At 44.9% G+C, this 27,914-nt stretch overlaps 1 protein-coding gene across 13 annotated transcripts in view; it reads right to left on the bottom strand.

Annotated features, from left to right (window-relative positions):
* PKNOX1 (PBX/knotted 1 homeobox 1) overlaps positions 1-15,392 on the bottom strand; it is a 60,354-nt gene extending 44,962 nt beyond the window's left edge. For 7 of the 13 annotated variants that reach the window (XM_075912316.1, XM_075912306.1, XM_075912332.1 and 4 more), the window contains exon 1: positions 15,259-15,392. The gene's annotated coding sequence lies outside the window, so the exon portion shown is untranslated. Of the gene's footprint in view, positions 1-36; positions 1,453-15,258 lie in introns of those variants that run through there. The other 6 variants (XM_075912315.1, XM_075912311.1, XM_075912319.1 and 3 more) reach the window with 3 other exon arrangements.
* Positions 15,393-27,914: the final 12,522 nt, after the last annotated feature.

The following is a 27,914-nucleotide window of genomic DNA, read 5'->3' as shown; positions in this document are numbered from 1 at the left end:
AGTGTAAGGCAAAGTTAAGGTTTGGATGCATCTTACCTTTCTGGAATGTTAAAGTGGAAATCTAGGAAAAAGAGAGTTAAAGTTGGATTTCTCAAACTCTGCCCATGAGACAAAAGCATACCTTCATTGTTTCTTTTGGATGTGGAGTGTTAAAGGCATGCATTATTTTAACACTAGATTTATGTTTCATCTCTAGACACATCTCTACTGTTGCTTTGTTACTACAATAATCTTTGCTCATTACATGTGAGTAATCTAATAATCTGGGCCTGCTAAATCTGTATACACATCATTTTGTGTCTAGTGACATCTGGAAAACTGGCTGCCACAAGCCCCATAAAGACTGAGCCTATTAGGTGCTATGCATTTCATGTTATGTGCTCTGAGCATATGACAGAATTAGACCCTTAATGACAAGTGAGTAAAGACTACCTTCAATATACAGTTTATCAAACCAGGAGTTTGCAATGTTATTTTGTATGTGCCACAAATGACAAGCAATGTCATTAAGTGGCACAACCAATAAATAATCAAGTGACTCTTGTTTTTATGGTCATTATTAAAAATGAAAATTTAGTATGGTCTACACAGGGATACGGAAAGATAAGTTTTTAATGTTCCAAATTAATCACTATCAAGGCTGAATTAAACAAATTAGGATGACAATTTAAAAAGCATAACCTAACTGCATTTGCTTTTGTGTGTGGATTAGCATTCTTGAGGTAACATTCACTTAACCCAAATATATATGCCTGTGATCTCCAATACACCTTAAATGTTCTGGGTTTTTTTAAAAGAAACAATAGGCTTGTGGGAGGAAAGCCAAATATTCCTATGAGCTGAAGAAGTGCAAAAATTGGAAGGTCTCCAGACAGTGTGCAGTGAATGCCACCTGAGCCTGCTGGCTGCAAAGTCACCAGATAACCAGTATCATCTTCACCAGATGAGGATAGGAAATCCAGTGACTCTCCCCAGATACTCAGAATCAGGGATCCTCTCGGATTCCTACTGTACATAGGACTTGGACTGTACTCCTAAATTCTGCAGGAATGGTGGTGAGCAGTAAAATGAACTAGGAGCACCTAAGTTCAGGAGTGAGGGATGTGTGAGGGGAGGAGAAGGGAGGATCACCTTATACCCCCCCTTCTTTTACTCTCAGTCTACAGCTGCCTTTCTTCAGTACCTCACTGGCCCCCAGAACCCATTAAGGATTCCTGGTGAATGGGGATCCCTTCACCTGCTCATATCGGCTTTCTTACATCACAAGCCTCAGAAACCTTGTTGCCTCCTGCCAGTGAGCCTCAGGATGCTCATCACAGTCCCCTATTCCCATTGGCTTTAGCAGCCATGCTTGGTCTACAATTAGACAAATTAGAGTAATGTGTGACTAACATAGGGTATGTCTAGATTACATCCCTCTGTCAGCAGAGGGATGTTAATTAGACATACCAACATTGCAAATGAAGAGGGGATTTAAATCCACCACGCTTCATTTGAATAAAAATGGCAACCGCATTTTGCCAAGTCAGCAGTTTGTTGGCAAGAAGCGGCTGTCAAGATGGGGATTGGGCAACAAAGAAAGCCTTTGTCGCCCAATCCTGTAAACCTCCTTGCAGAGGCATAAGGGATTGGGCGACAAAGGCTTTCTTTGTCGCCCAATCCCCATCTTGACAGCTGCTTTTTGCTGACAAACTGCTGACTCAGCAAAACACAGCCGCCATTTTTATTCAAATGAAGCATGGCGGATTTAAATCCCCTCTTCATTTGCAATGTCGGTATGTCTAATTTACATCCCTCTGCTAACAGAGGGATGTAAACTAGACATACCCATAGCCAGTACTTCCTGACTGGGCAGCTATTCAATATTTAATTTTAGGCTTATACTTCGGTGTGTGACACATATGCTATGTATTGCACTTAATCTAAAGCCAGCCCACAACAAAGAACTATTAATTTTCCTAAGGCTTTCCTGTGGTACTTTCACTATAATACCTTAGGTCTTTACAAACATTCATGTCCCTATGAGACTTGATGCTATCATGCTCATTTTAGACACGGTGAGCTAAGGGATGGAGACCAGTGTTTTCACTAAGATTTTCGAGCCATGAGCAGAGTGTGTTTTATCTTGTGCACTACTATTGAGGTCATGTGTGCTTGCCTGGATATGTACAATCATGGCATACACCAATTATAACAAATATCTCAGATCTATATATTTTTAAAATGTTATGGAAGAAAATACTAAAACAAGGGATAATTAACAAAATGCATGAGTTTAAATCTTTATTTAATATAAAATCAAATAATAAGAAAATTAATACTCCACTGTAGCTCCAAAAAGGCACTATCCAGTGAATCACAGCTAGAATCCAAAATAGTTCCAGTTAGATATGCAAGTTTCTCCTCTTCCTTTGTCAGCTTCCCAAAATAAATAATACAATTCATATACAGTTTACAGTAATAGTAATGTTAACCCAATGAACCCTCACAGCCCTCTCCAGGAGCAGCTGGGCAGCCACCATGAGGTCCTGGCCCCAGCTCCTCTGCATCAGACTTGTTTTGTCTCTCTTTGCCTCTCCAGACTTGTAGATCCTCAGCAGGTGTGAATCACATTAGCTCCACTGATTTCAACCTCTACCAGCAAAGAATCTGGCCCTGAATTCTCAGCTCTAGCCACTAATCAAAGCATTAAACAACCTTACACAAAGGCCTCTCTCACATTCTGCTCCCACCTCTCACCAACTACATTGACTTCAGAGGAAGTTCACAACACTCTATTGTGGTACGACATGTGGCTGCTGTTTAAATGGTTACAATACAAACAATATTTCTGTTTCAGATTTAGCATATTATAGATTATTGTATCTCCTTTGTGACTTAGTTGAGCAAAAAAACCAAAGTTGTTGAGCAAAAAAAAAAAAAAGTCACTGCGCTCCTCGCTTGCGTGCCTGTCACCCCCAATGCAGCAGGGGAAGAATGTCCCCGCCAGCCTTCCGTCCGAGAGAAACATGTCTGGTATTTTCTGGGTTTTTTTAACCGGACAGGGGCCAGAAATAACAGACTGTCCGGGTGAAAACCGGACACTCTGGCAACTCAATTCAGGTTTGCAATACTTTCTTTTTAGATCAAGCAATTGTTAAAACTGAGATGTACACTTTGTTTAAATTAATTTTAAGTAGATCATTAAATATTTTTCTGAAATCAAAAGCTGATGTTTCCAGCCCTACACAGCAAAACACTCAAGTACATGATTAGCTTTAAACACATGATTAAATTGCATTGACTTCAACTGAATTTAAGTATACAATTAAGTGCATTTCTGAATCAGGGTCTTAATTTCAACATTTAAATTCTTATATAGTTTAAATCTGTACTTATCAAAAGAAATCTTTCTTATTTTCTTTACACTGTTATTGAACCCAAAAGTGTACTCATTCAGGTTAAACAATGCCCCATGCTTTGTGTATCAAATACAACTGTAAAAAAGAACAAGTTAAAGAAAAAGAGGATCAGATTCACAATTCTGCACTTAAGATCGCTGGTAAAGTCACAGAATATTTAAATTAATTTATCTACTGATATAAGTATGATTTAATGTTCTAGGAAAATAAACAAGAAGTTTAATGGAATCCTTTGAATGTTTTATCTATAAAACTGATGTATATATTATAAAAACATATTAATCCAAGCTCTGTTCTAAAGATTCATGCTAACTTTGCACATAACTGAATACATATTTTTAATGCCACAGACATTTGTAATGGGGTAGAAAACCCCACACTGAGCAAGACAGAAGGGGGAGGAGATCCTTACCTATTTACAAGCAATCACAGCCCCGGCTCCAGTCCAAGCACACGTGGCACCAACAGGGACAGCCTCACCACAGCCACCGCTCCAGCCGCCCACCAAAGCCTTACCATGCCCAGCTCCAGCTGGGGCAGTCACCCGCCATGTGGCCCTGCCAGCCAGGCCATGAGGCTGCTGGAGCTGGAACCATGGTCGCAGTAAGGCTGCCCCAGCAGGGACAACTTCACCAGACCCAGCGCCAGTCGGGCTGCGTGGCTGCCACTGGAGCTGGAACCGGAATCGGGGCTGTCGTGAGGCTGCTCCAACTGCCCACCAACGTTTCTGAGTGCTCTGGCTCCCATGGCCCCGCTAGCCAAGCTGTGTGGCGTCCACCAAGCAAGAACCCACCACTCATATTCCAGCAGGAACGTGAGTGGGGAGTGCGGCTACACGGCTCTGCAAAGGAGGTGGACAGGCCTAGATTTTTTTGTGCGCAGCCACGCAGGTGCGCACCTTAGAGGAAACTATGAGAGTTACCTAGGATAAAAATGTAATAACGTCTACTTTTGGATGCCCAACTTGAGAAAGTACTTAGTATTTTATGGCACTGTATATGTTCAGACTGGTGTTCCCACTGACATCACTTGTAATCATGAATTCTACACACTTCTGCAAATTTGGCCCAAAGTGTCTATTATTGGGGATCAAGAAAATGAGGCACACACAGTAAGAAGCCAAATGCGAAAATGTTGGGTTTAGTGACTTGCCTGGAATCACACAAGAATTCTGTGATTGAGGAAGGGATAGAATCTAATACACTAGTGAGACATTCAACTGTCTTAACCACAAGACTAAGGATGTTAAAATGCGGTCAATTGACTAGTTGATAGGCACTTCCACATTCCTCCTTTGAAATGTACAAGAGCCCCAGTGGGGGCTCTTGTGCATTTCAAAGCCATGGAGGTCGGGTTCAGTGGGGGACTCAACAGGCTCCATGCTATGGGCTCGCCTGCCCCTTTGAATGGCAGTTTCAAAGGGGCAGTGGCTGCACAGCTAATCGGCCCTTTGAAACTGCTGCCTCTGCATGATTCAGAGGGGAGGCAGGGGAGCCTGGGAGCAGCTGGGGAGTCCCCAGGTTCCACGCGGCACTTCCCTAGAACTCGAGGTCAGCTGGGGTCTCCACAGCTGGTCTTGGAGAAATACTGTGGGGAGCCTGGGGTCAGCTGGGAGTCCCCATCTGAGCTCGGGCTGCCCTCCTGCCCCTTTGAATTGCACCGAAGTGGCGGTTTCAAAGGGGCAGACACCGCACAACTGATCAGCTGTGTGACCATTATCCCTTTGAAACTGCTGCCTCCACGTGATTCAAAGGGGCAGTAGGGGAGCCCAGGCTCTCCGTGAACCCGGGATCAGCTAGAGACTCCCCAGCTGACCCCAGGTTCCACACGTCACTTCCCCGGGAGTCCCCAGCTGACCCTGGGTTCCAGGGCTGCCCCTTTGAATCTCCACAGAGGTGGTATTTTAAAGGGGCAGCCTGCCACACAGTTGATCCCAGGATTACCTGTGCAGCTGCTGCCTTTGCGTTTTCAAAGTGGTAGCACCACTGTGTGGTGCTGCCGCTTTGAAGTACCCTTCCCTCCCCTGTGCTGCCTGTATTTCATAGAGGCAGCAAAGGGGGTCGGGGAATTGACTAGTCGACATTACTATCCGATAAGCAATGCTTATCGGATAGTCAACTAGTCTTTAACAACCTTACAGAAAACCATTGTCCAGCAGTCCCCTGCTTTATTCACAACACACCTTCCAAATTCTGTGACAAATGAAGCAAAGGTCCTAAAGACCACAGCCTAATTCACTACAAAACGGACATTCATCTCCTGAGCAGTCTTGTGTACATTGAATAAGTCAGGCTTACGCAGTCCTTTGCCATGGGAGATAACAGAACAATTCATAGCTGTAAAAGCCTATGTTCTGATGTAGAACTGATTGCTACAGGGAAATGAGAAATTTCACCAGTGGCTTTCACGCATATTTTGTAGGCAGCAAAAGAAATGTTAAGAATAATGAGTTTAATTCCAGTGAACTGCAATGATTAGTGGCTCTTCTGCTCTTGTTCCTATGCCTCTCCTTTTCCCCTTCTGCTCCTGTCCACCATGCCTAGCTCTTGGCCTATCCACACCCAAATCCTGTCCCTCTCCTTAATTCCCTCTTCTCATTTCACTCCACCACTTTAGCTCATATCCCCCCCAATCATTCCTTTCCCCTTCTTTTGTCTTGCTGAATCATGCTCTGGTTACATTCTCCCAGCTCCTGAATCCCTCCCCACCAGGTTCTTCTCCTCATTTAGTGATGTTAAATTTAGATTAATCAGCTAATCGAACAGTCAGTACAATTTACATAAACTATTAAATTAGTCGATAAGGGTGCCTCCACCTTTGAAATGTAGCAACAGCCCCATTGTTGCTACACTTCAAAGGCGAAAGGTCTAAGGGGAACACAGGACATTTCAAAGTAGCAGCCTGGGATTGACTGGAGAATCAGAGTCCCCAGCTGACTCTGAGCTCCATGTGGCACTGCTGCTTTGAAATGATTCAGGGAACCCAGCATCAGGCTCCATGCGGCATTTCAAAGCAGCAGTACTGCATGGAGCCTGAGGTCAGTGGTGGAGACCCCCCCCACACACACACACTGGTCCTGGGCTGCACACGGCACTGCCACTTTGAAGCACTCACTCTTCCTGCCTCTTTCTGATCAAGGCAGCAAGTGGGGGGAAGCAACTAGTTGACTAGCGTGTCGACTATCCGATAAGCATTTGCTTATCGGATAGTCGACTAGTTCACATCACTATTCTCATTCCCAATCCCTCTGCTCTTTACCCTACTGCATTTCACGCAGGCCCCTTGCAGTCTGAGCCCCAGTAGGAGCCCTGACAGGAGAAACATGTAACAATTCCTGTGGCTGGCATCCAGCAGATATCGATAACTGGGAGGAACAATCGCAGGGAAGATCCTGCTCAGGCCCTATAGACCTGGTATACCGCAAGCTACAGACTTGGTATGCTGTAAGATCAGTATAGATAGAATCTTCTGGAATTCAGCTGCCAAAATAAACTGCTGATTCCATGTAAACTTTTTTTCCGAGGCTTAGTAAATTTGGCCAAGGTTTCACAGGGACAGCAAAAAATGTAACATGGACACAAATGCGATCAACCTATCAAATTTCAAGTCCCTGTTCCAGAGAATGAGTGTGCTAAGAACTTCTCAAAGCAAAGGATGTAAGATTTTTTTTTAAATTGGCAAAATGTATTTTTCCCTAACCTCATTCTCAGAAATGGTTGAACTGTTTTAGGTGAAATTTTCCAAAATCTAGCTTAAAACTGCCCAAATGGTTTATGTTTTCCCAAGTTAGATGCAACTGAAAACAGATAATAGAGAATGTCTGGCAACCTTGCTATTGCTACTTTCACCAGTGAGAAAATATATATATATAAGTTCTTTAGGTAAACAGGCAAAATACAGGACTATGTAGCACTTTAGGTAAACAGGTACAGCATAAGCAGCACATACACACAAACACATACCCTTATTCCTATATTATTTAGTTAGTTCCAACTCCTGTTTTAGAATCCCCCATGTTTCTTATGTAGGACATATATTTGAGAGAACCAAAACTAAGTTACTGTTTTCCCTACTCTTTAGTCTAATTGTTTTTAATTCTAAGGTAAGTAAGTGGGGAGGGTCAAGCTCCCTGTGACTTCTCCCACTCACTAGACCCTCAATGCTGAAAGCCCACAAACACAAGTTTAATCTGAAGGCAATGTAATTCATTTTTATTTTATTCCATAAGATATTAATCACATCTCTTTTCTTATCAACACTAGGAACTGCAAAAGGTGTCAGTTCCACCAGAGTATGCCATTGTAAGTGCGATAGGGTTCTTAGAACAGCAAGTTAAAGACAGAGCTGCAGATTTAACTCTTTGCTTTGGTTGTACTCAGCCAAGTATTACTTTATCAAAAGCCATTTTACCTTTCTCAGGATTATTGAATTCTGAAATATTTTCATGTGTAAGCAAGGCTATGTCTACACTCGCGGCTTCTTGCGCAAGTATGGCCGTTCTTGCACAAGAATCCGCAGAGCGTCTACACTGCCTGCCCGCTCTTGCGCAAGGAAATTTACAGTACGGCGTGATAAGAGAGGGTTTCTTGCGCAAGAGCTATGCTCTTTTTTAACAGATGTAAACCCTCTTGCGCAGGAGCTCTTGCTCAAGAGGGCAGTGTGGACACTTGGCAGGGATTTCTTGGGCAAGAAAGCCCTATGGCTAAAATGGCCGTCAGAGCTTTCTTGCTGAAGAGAGCGTCCACACTGCCATGGGAGCTCTTGCGCAAAAGCACAGCTCGCACATGGCAGTGTGGACGTTTTCTTGTGCAAGACTTCTTGCACAAGAACCCTTGCGCAAGAAGCCGCGAGTGTAGACATAGCCCAAATGTTTCCTTTTACTCAGTTCATTCACTGATATTATTTGTGTTCTCATTGTTGTGAAAGTGATTCTGATGTTGTAAGCATGGGAAGTTGATACCAAAAAATGAAAGTGAAGGTGTGTGTTGAAGGGGGAGGGGTAGAAAATACAAGGCAACTATCACCTAGATAAGTAAGTCTCACAACACTTCTGTGAGGCAAGTAAATAGTAATAACTCAGTTTCTTCCTCTGTAGAATGGGGATTCTGTGGCTAAGTACAGGCAGTCCCTGGGTTACACGGATCCGACTTATGTCAGATCCGTACTTACAAACGGGGCTTTTCTCGCCCCGGAGGACGCGGGCGGCGGGACCGCCCAGACACGCCGCAGTCCTGCCGCCCGCGTCCTCCGGGGCGAGAAAAGCTGGTCCACATCTCCCTGGTCTGCTGGTCCGCATCCCTGGTCCGCATCTCCCTGGTCTCCCGGCAGACTAGGGAGACGCGGAGCAAAGCCGCGGAGGACGCGGGTGACAGGACCGCAGCGCGTCTTGGTCCCGCTGCCCGCGTCTCCCTGGTCTGCTGGGGGCGGAGGGGGCGCAGCTAGTGTGCCCCCCCAGCAGACCAGGCTTTTCTCGCAGACGCCTGGGACAGAGCAGCTGGGGTGATGCCGGGTAGGTCCCCGCAGCACCGCACCCCAGCTGCTCTACTCCAGCTGCTCTACCCCAAGTCAGCTGCTGCTGAAACTGATCAGTGGCTGATTCCAGGAAGCCCGGGGCAGAGCAACTCTGCCTCGGGCTTCCTGTAGTCAACCACTGGTCAGTTTCAACAGCGGCTGAATCTGGAAGCCAGTTCCAACTTAGATACAAATTCAACTTAAGAACAAACCTACAGTCCCCATCTTGTATGTAACCCGGGGACTACCTGTATACATAAGAGACCTTATACTAGTCCAGCTGTGTCAATGTAATGTCTCTCATGTAGGTGCTCTGTATCAATGGGAGAGACGTCTCCCGTTAATATAATTAAATCATTCCCAACAAGTGGTGGTAGCTATATGGACAGAAGAGTACTTCCCATGGACATAGTGCTATCTACACTGGTGCTTCTGTTGGTGGAATTTATGTTGTGTGGGCGTGGGGTCCACCCCCATTGCTGACTGACAGAAGTTTTACAGACAAAAGTACTAATGTAGACAGTCTAGTGACTCATCCAAAGTCACCCTGTGACTGGAAATAAACCCTAGAAATAGAACTGGAAATAAACCCTAGATCAGAGGTGTGGAACCCACAGAAAAATTAGTCAGGGGCTGCATGGAAGTGAGAAGTCCCCCCTCCCCCCCCACAACTCTCACTGATGTGGCTACAGAAGAGAAAGACACTCCCCACCTTCCCCTCACACACCAGAGCCTAGTGAGGCCCAGGCTAGTAGATTTTGTATGCTCCAGTCCCTCAGTAGGTATAGGCTCCCCAGTGCAAACCAGGGTCCCACATCCAGCCCCCAAGCCTGAGGTTCCCCACCCCTGTCCTAGATCTTCTGCTTTGCATAAAGGTTTCTTCTACTTTGTATATACAGAACAAGTTTGTGGACCACTATTTGGTTTAATATGATAAATATGTGAAATACTGAGTTTCAAGTGGCAAAGATTTAAAAAAATCTCATTTAAATAATCCTGGACTTTGATGGATACTATATGGGAGAGAGAAAAGTGTTTTCAAATTGAAAGTTTAGGTAGGTATCAGAACACTGTTTCTGGTGACCCTCTTTCTTGTTCTGTTATAACCTTTGAGTCACTTCTGTGCTGTAATAGAAAAGAGTAAGTCAACAACATAGTTCATAATTTAAAGAGTGATACTCACATCTTAATGGTTCAAGAACCAAATTAGTGACCGTTACCCAAAAGAGCCACGATAGCATGAATTCATGGTTTTATTTACTGTATTTTATATATTTATGTAATTTCACAGCAAAACAATTGATCAAGTTTTATTATTTTATCAACTACAGTTGTTTAATAGCATAGTAAAAACAGTCTGATTGGTTAATAATTAAAGTACACAGTTTTAATATTATGTGCTGCAAAGAGCCTCAGGAGACAAATTAAAGAGCCGCTTATGTCTCCCAAACCTCAGTTTGAGTATCACTGAGTGAATTTCCTAAAGTTTATTAAAAAAAAAAAACCTTAAAATTCAGTGGTATGCATCAGCAGTAATAAGCCTTGTTTAAATTAATGTATTATTTTGTGCTGCTATATTTAAAAAAAAAAATCACAACTTTTACTGTGCCTCCTTTGTTTCTTACTAGTGAAGCTTTTAGTAAGTATTCCACTAACAACTCAGGAAAATTCTTTGTTCTCAAAAAATATGGAATAGTTGTGTCTACATTCCAGGCTTTGTAAAGCACATTTTGACAACTGGGGATAGAATTGCCATTTTAAGTAACAGTCATATATTGACCCTTAGGCTTTGTCTTCTACACTAATCCCCACTGTCGATCTAATCTATGTGACTTGAGCTACGCAAATAGCATAGCTCACATAGATGTACTTACTGTGGTGTCTTCTGTGTGATAAGGTTGGCGGGGGCTGCTCTACTGTTAACTCTGGCTACTCTTCCCATCCTGGTGGAGTATCAGAGATGACAGGAGAGAACTATGATATCAATTTACAGCAGGGCTGGGGCAATAATTTTTTGCCAGGGGCCACTTCAGAATTTTTTGAGGTGGCCCTGGGCCACACAGGAAAGGGAGGGGCCTCAGGTGGAAAAGGAGGGACCAGGATACTTCCCTGCTTCCCCACCCACAGACAATGACTAGTCTGGGGGTGGGGGAGCACCTTTGCCCCCCTGCCAAAGGTTCCTCCTAGGCACACATACTCCTGGCAGTGGGAGGAGACTTCACGCACTCTAGCTTCTGTCCCTAGGCCAATCAGGGCTTGGGGGTGGGAGAGCATGCGAAGCTTCCTCCCATCCTGCCAGGAGTGCGTGGTGCTTCTAATCACCGTATACTTCTTGCAGGGCGGGGGCAGGGCAGAGGAAACTTCACAAGCTTCTGGCAGAGCGTGAGGAGACTTTGCATGCTCCCCCGCCCCCAGGGCAATCAGACCTTGGAGGCGGGGGAGCGCATAGTGTTTCTAAGTGCTGGATGCTCCTTGCAAGGTGGGGGCAGGGCGGAGAAAACTTTGTGCACTCCCCCCACCTCCAGGCCAGTCAGGGCCTAGGGGTAGGGGGAGCATGCAAAGTTTCCCTCTGCCCTGCCCCCGCTCTGCAAGGGCATCTAAGTGCCACATGCGCCTGGCAGGGTGGAGGAAACTTTATGCACTTTCCCCTGCCCCCAGGGCCTAATTGGCCTGGAAATGGCAAGGTCTCTGTGGCCCAGATCAACCTGTTTGGTGGGCCGGATCCAGCCCACGGAGGCACTGATCCAGCCCACGGAGGCCCTTTTGCCCGTCCCTGATTCATGGCATCTAAGCAGATGCCATTAAACAATGGTCAGGGATCAATTGCTGCAGCGTAAATCCACCACATAGCGGAGACAAGCCCTCAGAAAAGCAGTAAGTTGCTGTATGAATTGAGGTAAAACAACAAAAATGGAGTGAGACGCTCCCTTGGCAGATTTACTCTTTATATGCATCCACACTCTATTAACAAATGAGATAAAAGATACCAGCTACTACAAAAGATTCATAACATATCCAGATTTTAAAACTACACTAAAATAACTGTTTCACATACAAGGTAAAGATGTTAACGTGATTTACTGTAGTAAACCAATTTTGTAAACACAAGTGCATGTGACAGTTTTGCAGAAATAACTCTTGACGGGCAGACCACTAAATCCAATTCCCACAGACATCTCTTTGGCAATCAGGACATTAAAAAAACCATTACAACAGATTATTACATGAATGCAGTGGTACTGTGGATCACTCATACTTGGTTGTTAATATATGCCATTCCATATAAATCAAATGGTTATGTAAGGTCAACCATTTCCAATTTATTTATATATCAGCTATCATTAGAACCTTTATAGTTTATTATAGCTTTTGCATTTGCTGTGTGCATACAACAATATGCTGTATAAAACTTGGTTCTTGCACAATAGTTTGTTTTTCCCCCAAAAGAGAAAAACACACAGCAACTAAAACTAGCAAAAGACACCCTGTTTGTTAGAATCTGATTTAACATGTGTTTCTAATGTACCCCACACTTTTTATTGATTTAAATGGGAGTATGCAAGGTCAGAACTTTATTTTTAAATATGGTATTTTTAACACAGATCACCTTAAAGGAGTACCTAAACATCTACAACTATATTTGACACGGAAAGTAAAAATCAAAAATTTAAGCTTTTTACTACAAAGAAAATGCATGTAAGCCAACAATTTAATGCAAAGTTGGACTTTCCAAAGTGTGGGTCATGATTTCCATTGTAACACTACACAGAGCTCTTAATCTTCCATAAAGCATACAGCAAATGGTAACTAGATACTTTTCTAGTCCAGCAGAGCACTTAAAGCAAGTGAGTTATAAATAAGTAAATATCTGTTTCTCAGATGAAAGGAGACAGGTATAATTAATCCCATGTTACAAATAGAGAAATAGGTGAATTAACTTCCCGAAAGTCACACAGTGATCCCCAGGAAGAGAACTGCAGGTTTCCTGACTTCTACTCCAGTATTAGAGCATCTATGCCACACTGCCAGTAAAGTCAATGAAACTATTTGCATGTTTAAAGTATGGTCTTAAGAGATTTAAAAAATTAAGTCTTAAATTAAGAACTTGGAATGATATTTATATTTTGATGCTGACATTTGTGCCCTTTATTATAAATCAAGGCAGGTTAATATCTAAAATTGAAGATATTCATAGTAATAGACTAAAGATAAAGAAGCACCAATGTTAGCTATAGTAAAAAGAAAATAAACTCAGAAGACACACTATTCTATTTCACTAAAAAATGTGATTATCTGTCTCATTTCTCAGATATTTTCAATAATTTAAGACCATTCATTATAACTTTTTGTACTCACTAATTTATACACTTTCAAGTTTTCTGCAATTTTTGGCAGCAGTATTAGGAAAATGTCAAAAATATAATTTTATTATCTGCTACCCTGGAGATTGTGGGTTTGGATCAAGAAATTTCTGATGCTCCAACAGTCATTAGTTTTCTGTCCTGCAATATAACCTGAGATTAAAGTATGCTACATGCACAATTAACATTTTTTAAATACATTTTAAACCTCGTCTGTACACAAGTTGTATCACTTTGACTATCCACGTACACAACACTGCATGTGGACCCAGTTAAGCTATGCCAGTGTACTATTCAATAGAACTATTCTCATATAGGTATTATTTCCAAACTTTTTATTTTTATATATATATATATATATATATATATATATATATATATATATATATATATATATAGGTAGAACTGCGGGTCTATTGTTAGAACTCCTTCACATTAAAACACAAAACAAACCTTAATAATACCAGAATACCAGTTTGGTTTTGTACAGACCCAACCTTGAAAATGAAAGCATAACAAACTGTAGACTGAGTGAGCTATAACTAGAGATCAGTGTACAAGAGGGGTTTTTTTTTTTTTAAATAAATGGGATATTTTAAATTAGATCATCCTTTTACAAAAGTGAAACTGGACTTCCAAAAACAAAGATACCCTGTAAAAATGCTAATTGAGAGACTATTTCAAACAGGGTACCTTTATTATTACCGTGTATATGTAGTAAAATAGTGGCCAAACACCCCCTTCATGTTTTGGGGCTGAATTGTCAGAGGCTGTGCAAATATGTAGGAAGCCATGCTCCATGTCTCAAATTACTTATAATATAAACAGAAAGAAGCTGCCACAAAAATAACATAAGGCAGAATGGGAAGGAGAGAAAGTGTAGGCCTAATAAAACCAACCACTACCTAACTTAGCTATAAGCACAACTTGTAATTTCAGAGCCATTTCAAATACAGCATTCCCAGCCACTATTTAAGATAACCATCATTAACTGGCAGAGTTCTTGTGGGTGTCAAGGCAAAAGAGGAATTCAAGATGGGATTTGTGAACTATGCAGTTGGCGTCTTTGTTGATTTACATGGGCGCCTAATGACTCATTTCTGTCCATCTGTATATCGCTCAAGTGTTGAGAGTGTAAGCTCCTTGGGGCAGGCACCATGTCCGCTTTTCTATCCCGCCCAGCGAGAGGCAAGCTCGTTGCTGATGGCGGCTTGCGCTACAGAGCAAGACAAACCCCACGATCCTGCGCGCGGGGAGGGGGAGGGGGCTCTTTGGCCTGACCCTCCGTAACGCAACTTCGGCCAGGGGCCGAGCAAGCGGCAAACGTTGCGGCATTAGAGCGCGCGGCAGGCGGCGCCCGATGCAGCCCGCTACGGGGTGTCGGTCGCTGCGGGGCGGTTGGCTCGGCAGGGAGGCGGCTCCCGAGGCGCCGGGGGAGCTCCCCTCCCGGGCCGGGGCACGCGGCGAGCAGAGGCAGGCAGCTGCTGTCTTAGCTCAGCCAGACACGGCTGCGGGCCAGGCTGGGCCACAGCGACCGCACCCGCCTCCCAGCCCGGGGGGAGGGGGACACAGAGCAGCGCCCCCGCCAGCCTTGGCCCGACTCTATCGGAATCTTCGCCAAGGCCCTTTAAATACTCCCCCCCCCCGCCCGAACAGCTGCTACCCGTCCCCCTCCCGTCGCGCCGCCTCCCTCTCGGCGCGCGCCGCCTCCCGCCCGCTCCCACAAAGGCAACGGTTAGTCGGCGGCTGTTCCAGAAATTTCCTCGCTCCCCCCTCCCTTCCCCGCGCCTGCCCGCCGCCGCCCCTATCCACCCCCCCGGGTTGGGTATAGCGCGGGTGCCTCCCTCCCCGCTGCTCCGTGTGGCGGGCTCTCGCTCCCCCCGCCATCCCCGGTCTGCCTGTGTGTCTGGGCCCGGCCGGCCGGCGGCGGCGGGCGCGCCGTGATGGATGGCTGGCTGGGAGCGGGTTTGAGTGACAGCGCTTACCTGGGTGCCAATCTTCGTCACACTGACAAGCGGCTGCAGCAATCGGGACCCGCACCGCCGCGACACGCGTCACTACGCACACACGCACCCGGCCAATCACCGCCCGCGCCACACAATACGACAGCACGCTGCGCAGCACGCCTCATGAATATTCACAAAAGAGGCGGGGCGCGCGCCGGCGCAGGACACTCCCGCCCTGACGCTCGCCCTAAGGGGGCGGTGCGGTGCGTCGCATCTTGATGAATATTCATAAGGGGCGGGGCGGACGCGTTGTTTGTCACGCCCCTTTGCCCGCCTTTCTGTTTGGTCGGGGTGAGAGGAAGAGGGAGGTGAAACCAACTCCCAAGGGCAGCGGGGGAACGAAGATACCAACTAGGGGCGAGGGGGAGGGGACAGAGCCTGGCTGTCCCTTATAGTTCTGCCCTGAGCTGCGGAGGGAGACCTGGCACATGCGCCACCTGCTCTGCTGCCCGGCTGCCAGGGGGCCCCTCCCTCCAGCCCCTGGCAGCTACGGTGTTCCCAGGCCACCGTGTGTGTGGCTTTGTCACCCCCTGCGTCCCAGTCGCTGCCTTGAGCCCACCATGCGAAGCCCCGTGGTGCTCGCCCCACCCCGACTAGCCAGGGATGCAAATAAAGGCAGAGGCAAAGAGGCACAAGCAGGGCATGTCTAAGCAGTGGGTGTTACACAACCCCCCTGCAGGCAGGCCGGGGGAAAGTCCCTGCCAGCTGAGCTAGTGACATTGGCATCAGGTAAATGAGTGTCTATGCAATACACAGGCCTGACCCATAGTCCTTCAGTGCAATCCACTTCTCCCCACCTGTCAAAGTTTTGTTTTGTCCTAACCTGCTACCAATGGCCCCAAGTTGGTCTAGGTTGAATATTAGAAAAAACTATTTCACTAGGAGGGTGGTGAAGTACTGGAATGGGTTCCCTAGGGAGGTGGTGGAATCTCTACCCCTAGACGTTTGTAAGTCTCGACTTGGCAAAGCCCTGAGTTGGTTGATTTAGTTGGGATTGGTCATGGCTTGGGCAGGGGATGGACTTTCTAACCTCCTGAGGTTTTAGCTCTATGATTCTAAGGCCATCCCCACAGAGGTGCTCCCCATGGCTCTGCCCAGGCCCTGCCCCGACCACCCCACCCACAACTGTTTTTTGTCCATGTAGGAAGTATTTAAATTACATCTCCACAGCTGCAGCACCTTTGCTGTCCTAATGTGGCATAGATAATGCCCCAAGTGAACTCCCTGTCTTGACGCTTCTCTATAGCAGTGGTCTCCAAACTTTTTTGATCGCGCAATCCTATCAGTAAAAAAAATTTTGAGCATACATCCCCAATATATGTATATTTATTTATAATTTTTTTAAAAATGTACTCTTTGACCCCCCATTAGCCACACACCTGACCCCTGTTAACCATGCCTCTGGCTCCCATTAGAAGGCCTCAGGAGGTCTGAGGGACACATGACCAGAAGTAAAAGGTGTCATGTGACCCCTCTCTAAGGACTTTTCCCACCATCCTCCTACCAATAGGGATTACTTTGGCTCCCACCAAACTCCCCTCATGCAAGTATCCTCGGAGGTGGAGGGGGCAGAGAGGCTGGGGGAAGTGTCCCCTCAGAGTTTCCTTCCATGAACAGAATGAATTTTGTGTTGTGCACCAGTACTGAGTTCATGTGGCTTGTTTGGATGTGCCACTGTGGCATCCAAGTTATTAATACATATCATATAAACCTCTACCTTTTCCCTCTGCTGTCATGTCTCCTCCCCTTGCTCCATCAGCTCCCCTAATGCCCCCTCACCCTACTCTACTGTCCTGACTCCTGCCCTTCTCGCTACCCTCAGCCCTCCTGTGACCTGCCCCCCCTCCACCAGCCCTTCTCTCTGCCCTGTGCCCCACTCTGATCAAGTGAGCTACCTCCCTCTACACACCTGCCCTGCCTCTCTCTGGTGCTGGCCTTGTCCCTCCCCTGCAAGTGTCTGCCCTTCTGCTTCACCCCTAGAATCCCCTGGCACCTGCACCCTCCTGGTGCATCCCTCTTCCCTCACTGCCCCTGCCCCCTTTGCCTTCTTTTTCCGTGATGCCCATCCCCTCACCACCCTCTGCCCGTTCGCCTCATGCCCCTGTGCCCTCACACATGCCTTGCTCCATCCCCACCTTCCTCATGCCCACCCCTTCTTTCAAGCCTTCTCCCAGCACCTCCCTCTCCCCCCTCTAGCTCCCAATGCCCTTACCCTCCCCCCTCCCACTGACACCTCCCCTCCTGCCCTCTTTTTCATTGTCTCCACTTGGCCCCCTGGAAATTGTCTCTCCTCCACGCTGTCCCTTGGTGCATTCCCCTTTCTTCTCCTGACCTGCCCCCCTCCCCTCAGCACAAGCCCCTTCGTCTCCCACCCCTTTTCCCTATTTTTCCCCACACCCCCACCTTCTGCTTTTCAGTTTGAGTCTGATCGGGCCAAGCCCCAGCTGCTTCCGTGGCCCCAGACCACGTGCCGGGCCTGGAGCTGGGCCGTGCAGTTTTAAAGTCCCGGGCTGTGATATCACGACACGCCCAGGCGTGTCCCCTCAGCTGTTGCACGGGCGTTTGAACACACCATGCATGCGCTCCCTCAGATGTCTTGCAAACCAGGCGTCTCCCCTCTCAGCTGTTGCGCGGTGGCATGCGCTCCCTCGGATTGTCTCGCACACCCCCTGGGGTGCGTGCATCCCATTTTGGAGACCACTGCTCTATAGATTCAGATCCATGTGAAGTTAGAGGCTCTGAATGTGAAAGAATTAACAAACCTGGCAGAAACAGTAAGGAAGAATTAGTATTGGTAGCCCCAACTGTTCAAATATCATGAGTCAGGTAACCACACTAATAATATTGTCTAAAATGATAAGTTTTTATTAAGTAGTAGTAATACATTTTTATTTCTTTTGTTTGCCTTCTTACCTTTGAGCCTTTAGGATTCATGTCAAGCTTTACTCTGTAATCACTGGTGGCCTAGAAACTTGCTCTTTTTAAATGAAAGCTGACTCCACAAGATAAAGCTTTTAAAAAACCACCAAAATACCAAGAGCTTTGCATTAAAATTGCAAGGAGTGACAACAGTTAGAAGGAACAGAGGAGAAAACAAGGAAAAATAATAGAAAAATGTAGAAAATTAATTAGAGGAAAGATACACTTTTTTCGAGTGTCACCCCTAGCTGCCAAGCCTTCATGCTCCTCCTTCCCAGCACTACAAAGGATCCAGGACAGGGAGAATTATACAGAGGAGACCCACAATGAGGGGGCTCGGTGGACTGCTTTTGCACCCTGTATAGTTTCATAACTATGTGAGCACACAGTATAAACCAATGGTGAGATCTGATATGCAAGACTCCTCTTTTGACTTACAAAACATGCAAAGTGAATACAAACCTTTTTTGAATAAAATAGCTGTCAGTCCAGGGCAACAGCACCTGTACTCCCCGTCCTTGGCACCAGGCTCCACAGCTGTCAATTCTCTTGGGTGAAAACTGCATTCTCTCTCCCATCTGACTCTGACATTTCCAGGCTGAACAATTGCCTACCTCCACTGTGTTAATACCCCAAAAGATAGACTGCCTAAGTAGGCATGCATCTCTGCTCAGAGACAGCAACAGTATAGTTACTCACAATTAGAAGTTACCACACAGTTCTAAGTGAGCACATTTATTTATTTTTAGACTAAAAGCACTACAGACAGTCTATTAAGAACAATAAAAGAACCTACACTTATGCTAGTAAACTTACCAGAAATTGCTCCAACCCCAGCAGGCTGGCCTGTGACTGGTGATTAGTCCTTCAAACCCTACCAGTTGGTAACAGCTTTCTCTCAGATCTAGCTTGTATATCTAATAGGGCCTCAGTGGGCCAAAGACTTTCCAACCCTTTCCTAAAAATTAGGGCCCTGTGATAGGGCATCTGCCCTGCACTGGCCCTTAAAGGGCAAAACCCAGCCCTAAGCCAGGGCTGAGAGTGAAGCCCTAGCTGAGGTAGTTATTGCTAATTAGAGCTATAAAGAAGGGATCCTGGAAGGAGAAAGGAGGACTTACTTATGTTAACTCTGGCTAGAGTGACCTGGCTGCCTGGGAAGCAGGAGGCTTCCTGGAGATATACCAGTGCTGGGGAAAGAAGGCAGAGCAGGGGAAGCTCTGGTGTGGCAAGCTCCTAGGCTGCAGGGCCTGAGGCTAGACCGGAGTGCAGGAAGGCTGCAGAGAGCCAGCTAAGGTAGGCAAAGGCAGCAGGTCCCTGGAGTGCAGAGATTGATAACCACCCCGCTGCTCCCCAGAAGGGAGTTGAGAGCCAATGGACTGGGTATGTCTGGAGGGCATTGTCCTGAAGAAGACACTGCAGTCCAAGACTGTTGCGGGTTGGGCCTGGAGAGTGAAGCGATGACACGGGGAGGCAGACAAAAGCTAATCCCCAGTGCCACAGCAGTGAGGCCACGCTGTAACAGGCTCCACTTGAAACAGAAGTTCTATCTGTTTGCTGGATCAGAGTGAATAACCCAAGTCACTTTAGCTCAGGCTATGTAACCAAAAATCCTTTTTCTCTGTGTGTTGGAAAGTTCCAGAGAATTCAGTTTGAATCAGTATATGCAAGTCTCTTTCCAGGCAGGAGCAGCTCTCTAGAGTTTTTACAAGCTGAATTAATAATGCCTGCCCTCTTTCTCTCTCACCCCCACTGTGCTTAGTTCCTGGAATACTGTGGTCCCCATGCGTCCCTACAGAAATATATACAATCTCTTAATAGTGAATACATTTTTGCATTTTTAATCCAATGAACTGTTAACATACCTAAACTTAATTCAATAAAGTTTGCCCAAGATATTGCAGGATATTGTCACAGCTGCCATAGTGTTTAATGCTTGCAATTACAATTTGCAGAAAGCTTAACATTACTGGCAATACTAGAGTCTTCCAGTTACAAGTAATTAAATACTAAGCTTCTCATACTAATTTTAACCTTTTTCACGCTGCACATATTGAGTACAATTGTATGTGTATTTCTAAGAACTTATTATATGGTATAGTTGCCTTTAATAACTTAAGACCAAATTCTGCAAATACTTATGCATATGCTTAATTTTACTATTATGAGAAACCCTAAGGATTTTACTGCTCATGGTTGTAAAGTTAGGCATCTGCATAAGTGTTTATAAGATCAGGACCTAAGTTATTAAAGGTAGCCATAATATATAACAAGCCCGATTTTGTTATCACAGAGACACAACTACACTTTTCTGAAATAGGACTTGCACAGCTGAATTGGAGGGCAAAATTGGATCCTGTATATTAGGGTTACAGTGAGAACCATAAATGTTGTAGTTACTAAGTTCTAATTGTTAAGACTGTACATATAGTATCATAGTGATGTAAGTTTGGTACTTAATATAGTCAAACAGAAAAAAGAAAACATTTCATTCAGGATATTTAATAAGAATCCTTAGTCTCTTCTATGTATTTTGAAGCTTTTTCATATTTAAGCATTAAAATCTATGTTTTAAAAGATATGTTGGTATGGGTTACTGTGCATGTGACAGTCACTAATATATATAACATCCTACTAAATACAAACTTTAGTTCCAATGATCAGGTTGGAATAACATTGCCATAATAGTGTATTACACAGGTTTCCATGACAATGAAGTCAGTTTCTGAAGAGCTGAACTTTAACAACAGAAGGACTCAAGTGCTGTTCTTTTGTTACTAATGAAAAACAAACAGTTAATAAGAGATTTGTTAAATATTTTTATATCCTATGGCTATTTAGAGTGCATCTAGAAAAAATAACCTTTGTATGGCCTGATCATGTATGCTGAGCACTCACATAGTCTACTAAGAGTTTTAAATGGCATAATGATGATAGTGGGGAAAAAAATTGTGACTCATACAATAGATGTGAAACAAGTTGATATTAATGATAATCTGAGCTAATATTAATGATTTAACTGAGCCTAAATAGATATTAAGTCCAGGAATATTAGTATAACTCAGTTGATAACCTTCCCTGCGGGCAAAAAAGTTAAGAGATCATGTTCCACAGCTGGCTTTGGGCTCATACCAAATGCTGGCACCGCCACGCAGTATGGCTCAGTGGTTTCTTTTATCTGTTTCTGTGCGGGAGAAAAAGTAAAGGCCTCAGGGCATTTCCCAAAAAGGGAAAGCAATAAATCCTGTGTCCTGTTTGGCATTCCCTTTCTCATTAAAACAAGTTATAATTTCCAGCGCTGTGTTAGCTGAATCACTGGCTTGCATAATAGCTATTCCATCTGTTTATACAGTTGAGTCATTGCATTACCAGTATCTAACGTGTTATCGGGAAAAAATGTTAGGCTATCTTGCATATAAAAGGAAATTTTATATATTTTTTATTGTATATAATGTTTGTCTGTGCATCTGTGGGTCTTCTGTTTTTCAAGAACTCCTCCTAAATGGTAGGAGCTAGGACTACCAAATTTAGTATACAGGTTCTTCTTCTTCTAACGTAAACCAAGCTAAGCATTTGGTTATGCCAGGAAAATGGAATGTGTCCAGGACTGCTTCTCATAAAATGAACAGAAAAGAGACAATCACTATGCAGGGGAAAGGGGCTGGGTGGGGGCACATCCCTCCATTCATGACTGCCTCAGCCCTGAGCCTCCCATCTCCAGGTGCCCTTTTGGAAGTGGATGGGGGTAGAAGCTCCACCCCTCAATTCATAGGGGGCCATTGCCGGCTGTTCCCCTTTGTCAGGGAGTGAGGGGAAAGTGCACAGTTTGCTGCATTCCTCACTCTGTCTGGGTACCACAGAGAGAAGATGAGCTGTTCACTTCTATCTCACTTCTTAGCAGGAAGGGGAAGAGCAAGCAGCCCTGATATGAAGGGGTACATCTCTGTAGGCAAACAGTAATTGCTGCAGTGCCAGGTCTGACTCATTGGAGAATTCATTTGCAAATTTGCGAATCATACCTCCCAAAGTTCCATTAAGTCTCTCCACCAGGCCATTTGTCTGGTGGTGACAACCAAGAGGTTCATGCAGTGAGCTTCCCAAAGAAGTTCCAGGGTCCCTGCCCAAAACTTAGTCCCTGAATCTGTAAGGATCTTGGAGGGCCATCCTACCCTGGCAAAAACACCTGTTAGTGCCTGACACAAGCTCTTGGCTGTGGTGTTCCCCTAGAGCTACTGCTTCAAGCCATGAGGTGGCAAAATCCATGCAAGTCAGTATATATTTTCATCTGGGTGTCGTTTTTAGGGAGAGGACCCAGAATATCCACAGCCACATGCTGACATGGTGAGTGGCTAGAGAGGTGCTTTGATCCAGTCTTGGGGCTTTCCCAGCCACTGGCACACCTCACATAACTAGACACATCCTTGCCCATCCCCTCTCAGTGGAATGACTTTCCCAATCAGTCTTTGGGTCTGTTTACCCCAGTATGGCCACCGGGGTGATTGTGGGCTAAGCTTAAGAGATTTTCCCCGTATTTAGTTGGAACTACCAACTGTCTCTGAGGATGCCAGTCCTTCTTGTGCCCACCAGAAAGTCTCTTTTTGTATAAAAGTCCTCTTTCTACCACAAACCTGGACCTGTTAGAAGAGCCAAGAGATGGTAGCTTGCTCTGGGCCACCATCCACGCTCCCTTGAGGCTCTCATCTGCTTCCTGTTCTGCCTGGCACTGCTTCCTTGATGCTGGAGACATCAGCTCCCCACTGGGTTGTATACTTGCGGTTGCTTGATCTAGAAGTGATGCAGGTGATGTGGGAGTCTCTGCTGGCTGCGAACCATTCCTGGCTGGTGCACTGGGTTGTGTTGCAGGCTCCAGTGGTGTCTCTTGTGCAGGTGCAGTTGCTGCTGCAGGCTCCCTGGCACCCTCTGCTCCAGGTTCCAATCCTGGCACTGGCTGCTCCCCCAGTTGCAGACTCTTGGGCTGGTTCCATCTGGATTTCAGGAACTGGATCCACTGCTGCTGTTGTAGTCACTGGTCTGGGCTCTGGCTCCGCCACTCCATCTGGGTCTCTGGCACTGGGGTGTCTGGGGATACAGACTGGGCCCTGTAGAAGGCTCAAGAACAGGATTAGGCATGGAGGCCTGCTTAGCCCTGCTCCGGGTGACCATTCCTACTTTGCCAACCACGTGATACAGGCTAAAGTCCTCTCCCATCAACACAGGAATGGGATCATCATCATAGATTGCGAAAGTCCAAATTCCTGACCAGCCCTTGTACTGCCAAGTTGCCTCTTACGTAGGCAGGTCAAAAGAGTCTGCCTTGTAAGGGCTGAACCGTTACTTGGGCCTCTTGGTTGATGAGTTTGGGGTTCACTAGGGTTTAGTGCATTGCAGCCACGTGCTCCAGTGTCTCCCCATGCAATCACCTTCTTCCTGCCCACACTCAGTTTCCCTTTGCTCTGGGGGTTTCTGGGAGGCAACTGGGCCTGAGGACTCTTGGGGTGACCCCAGTGTAATGAACTGCACTCTGTTGGGGCTCCTGGGGCAATTTGCTCTCACATGCCCTAGCTCATTACATTTGAAACATCAACCTCTGTCTTGTCATTTGAGCGAGGTGGATTGCCAGAGAATGGGGTTGTGGAATGAGAGGGTGTCTGTGGCCTCCTTTGGGGTGCAGAAGGCTCCTCTTTGCAAGGTAGGCCCTTGGATTGCCCCTGGTGGTGGGATGCCATCTCTGGGCGCCCCTTCTGATACTCCCTTGACTGGCTGTAAGTTTTGTTTCCCTTTGACACCTCCATCCATCCGGCTCCTGTTTCGCCCGCCTCTGTTATGTTTTTAGGCTTCCCATCTCTGATGTCCCTCTGGAACTCTATAGGAAGGTCACCTAGGAACTGTTTCATTTGTATCAGGAAAACTACTCCTTCGCTAGTCTTAGCGCCTGTTCCTGATACCCACGCCTCACTGCTCTTTGTAGGCATAGTGGGGCAGTGCCATACCCGATTTCCACTTTACAGCTCTGAAGTGGCAATGGGCATGTTCGGCAGTGAGCCCCATCCTAAGTCTGGCCTCTTGTTTAAAAAGTTCATAGTCATTCATATTTTCCCTGGGTATTTCACCTGCCACTTCTGTTGGGGGTTCACTGAGCTGAGACCTTAGCACCATCGGGTATTGGACTTTGGGGATGTTGTACCCAAGACAGGCTCTTTCAAAACTTTCTAAGAAAGCCTCTACATCATCTCCTAACCGGTATATCAGTTATCTCCTGGGCTAGGGAGCATTAGTTAGAGTGGGCTGGTTAATTGGTCTAGTTGGACTGCCCAGCTTCCTAGCTCTCTCCAGTGCAACTTCTAACCCCCTCGTTTGCACTTCTCTGTCCTTTTCTAAGTGTTTCATCTGCAGAAAAAAACCTTCATCTCGTCCTTAGAGATCTGCCAGCCTTAAGGACACTCTCCCACCCTGAAGACGGTGGGGGGAGGGGCATGGCCTCCATCCTCTGTCACCACCCCCACAAGGTTACTTCCTCCTAGCCTCACAGGGACTTTCTCCTGTTTCTCTGCCTTGTAGCATGAGTCTTCCCTGGAGGTGGACATCTTGCCCTGATCTAAGGTTGTTTTCACCCCGGTGTATTCTTAGGGAGGGTTGGTTGATCTAGGGCAGGGATTCCCAACCTTTTTCGGTCCCCATACCTCCTTGGCTTTTAGTAAACCTTCTCGTACCCCCTATTCAGTATGAAAGGAAATAAATTATAGACTCTAGAATCCACAACTTTTTTCACTAACACTACTACTTTTGGAATATTTCAATCAGAATAATCTAGTTATTTACCAAATATTCCCCGTACCCTTTGACAAGCTTCTCATACCCCCTGGGGGTACGCGTTCCCCAGGTTGGGAACCCCTGCTCTAAGGCTACCCTACTTCACCCCAAATGCATGCACTGGGCGGCTGCTTCCCTGCCCTACTCTAGCCTAGCTATCCAGTTGCCCTGAAAGTTAGAAAAAAAACAAAACACTGTTTGGTTTGGACTCCCTGGCTGTGCCGATTTAACCTTCCATTTGCCTTTTTCCCCCTCAGGCAGCAAAAGAGGGGGGAAAGTCCTAACATTTCCAAACAGCAAAAGAGAAAAAAATGCATCTTTTAAAAATGTGGAGGTCTACGTTCCTGGTTCAAAATGATCCCACTGCTCTACCACCAAGTCAGGGCTGTTCCCCAGTCTGGCACTCTGAAGCTATGTCTACGCTGCAGGAATTTGTCGGCAGAGGCAATGCAAATGAAGCGCTCATTATCATTTCTTATGCTCTCATTTGCATAGTCTCTTCTGATCCTTTTTGCAGAAGAGGCTTTTGCGCAAAAAAAAGCAGTGTAGACAGGGCCATTTTGCGCAAAAAAACCCTTTTGCACAAGAACCCTTACTCAAAAAATTACTAAATTCCAAAAAATGAGGAATAAGGGTTCTTGTGCAAAAGCGGTTTTTTGCACAAAATGGCCCTGTCTACACTGCTTTTTTGTGTGCAAAAACCTCTTCTGCAAAAAGGATCAGAAGAGACTATGCAAATGAGAGCATGAGAAATGCAATGAGCACTTCATTTGCATTGCCTCTGCTGACAAATTCCTGGAGTGTAGCCGTTTCTATAGGCTCTGCTTACAAAAGCTCCCCAGAGTCACAGATTCACTGACACTGGCAGAGAGATTGCCGCCATCAAGTGTCCACCTCCTTCTTTTAAAACCCAGGAAGAATCACTTGAACTTCTTCCAGAGGAGTACCCCAAGCTCTTTTACCACAAGAGAGCTTGAAAAAGAAAACAGAAAACAAACTGGGAATGAGGTGAAGGAGCCAGCCACTCTGCCTCTGCTGTATAAATGGAACAGGAGAGGAATCAAGAAATATTGGTTAGCAACTGGAATTAAATTTTAATTTAAACTGGAATTAAAAAGGGAAGGCCAGTGTCTGGGGGAAGCAGAAGAGGAGAAAACAAGGTTTGCTGGGTAGTATGTCCAAAAGATCAAGTGGCTGCTGGTGATAATGTCCAGGAAAAAAGAAAATCAAGTTTTAGGAAAATGTATGCAGAGCGACAGGAAGACTGCATAACAAGGAAGCAAGTGCAGTGAAAGAGATGTAAAAGATGGCGAGACAGTAAAGAAGCATGAACAGAGAGAAACAGAAGGGAAGAAAAAAATATAGAGAACACATTGCATTATGACAATTAAAATACATATTTTCATGATAATGCTGCTCAATGCAAACAACTGCTGTGGTTCCCAAAGTTATATTATGTGACTAAAAATGTATGAATCTCTATTAATATTCGAGAATTCCAGAATATAAAAAGTAAACAAATTTAAAATATTCTCTTTAATGATGTAAAGTTCTGGTAGCAGTGATAAGGATATATTAATACAGTGTACTTTTATGTAGATTGTTTATCTTTTAGAAATGTTAATATACTTAGGTAATTATACACTTACAAACACCGGACTGAGCTGTGTCCAGTATTGAAATGTTAGCATCACCTAAAGTATTTTTTAAAGAGTGTCACAAATGCTATTATATGTATCTTTGTCACTTCTACAGAGGCTACAAGAGCCCTCTGAGGTGAACTACTGCAAATGAACATTTCATACCTCTAGCTGAGCTCACACTATACAACATTCTGAATATCAAAAGTTATAGCAATAAAAACCCTCTTCATACATGCTTTCTGATATTAGCCACAGTAAAGATTTCAGATGTCCAATTCAGCTTTCTGTCTCAAAGGGCTGCTTGTCAAATTCCTGCTTTATGACCACTACCACCAAATATTGTCAGACGCATTCACTTTTTGCCAAGCTATAAAAATTCATAATGCAAAAGGGGACCATTAATAGCGTGAGACTGAGTGAATAATTTAGTGAAAAAATAAGGTGAATATTGAGGAACAATGAAAAATATGGACTTTAAATATACAGTTATGAGGGTTTGGTAAGATCTTCAGGGATCTCTAACATATCCCGAAACCCTTAGCCTGAAATCTGACTCGATAACAGAGTCAAGATTTGAAAAATAAAAAAATCAGTGTAATAATGAAATGGGTGGGGCAGATTAGGATGAGGAAAGGGGAGCTAAAAGTAACTATGAATATTTTTGAAAACAATAAAAAGGGATCAATGAGTGTAAACACAATGCATGGAAGGAAATGTATGCATGTCCACCAACTATGAGCCAAGTCCTGCAAGATGTTAAATTCCTTTTGCAAGGTGCCAAAGCTCTTCAGAGTCTGCCACTCAACAACTCGGCATCTTGCAGGAATGAGCTACATATAGGCTGAAAAATATTTAAAAAATGTTATTCTGTATTTATCTAAATAGTAAAAATGAATTAAAGAAGAAAAACATTCACCATAAGAACAGTATAGTGACCAGAGAAAATCTGATGCCACATGAAGTTAATGGGAATTTTGCCATTCACTTCACAAGGGCCAGAATTTTACCCTGTCTTAAAATATTTAAAGAGTATTTCATTTTATTTAATCTTTCATTATCTATTGTTTGAAAACTCCTTTTACAAACACTATTTTGGTGTATCACTACAATGTCTTTTATAATATCACTAAAGGTTGAGAAACAGGATGTGCTAATTATCTTGCACTTCTAGAGTCAGGTGGTCATCTGTGTAACGGCATATCACACCATATTTGTGTTTCTATATAAACAAATAACTAGTAAAATGATATGGTTAGAAAAGCGACT

This window comes from Pelodiscus sinensis, chromosome 1 (genome assembly GCF_049634645.1).
Source record: "Pelodiscus sinensis isolate JC-2024 chromosome 1, ASM4963464v1, whole genome shotgun sequence".
In the NCBI taxonomy this organism is placed as follows: Eukaryota; Metazoa; Chordata; order Testudines; family Trionychidae; genus Pelodiscus; species Pelodiscus sinensis.
This window is presented reverse-complemented; position numbering and strand designations above follow the sequence as displayed.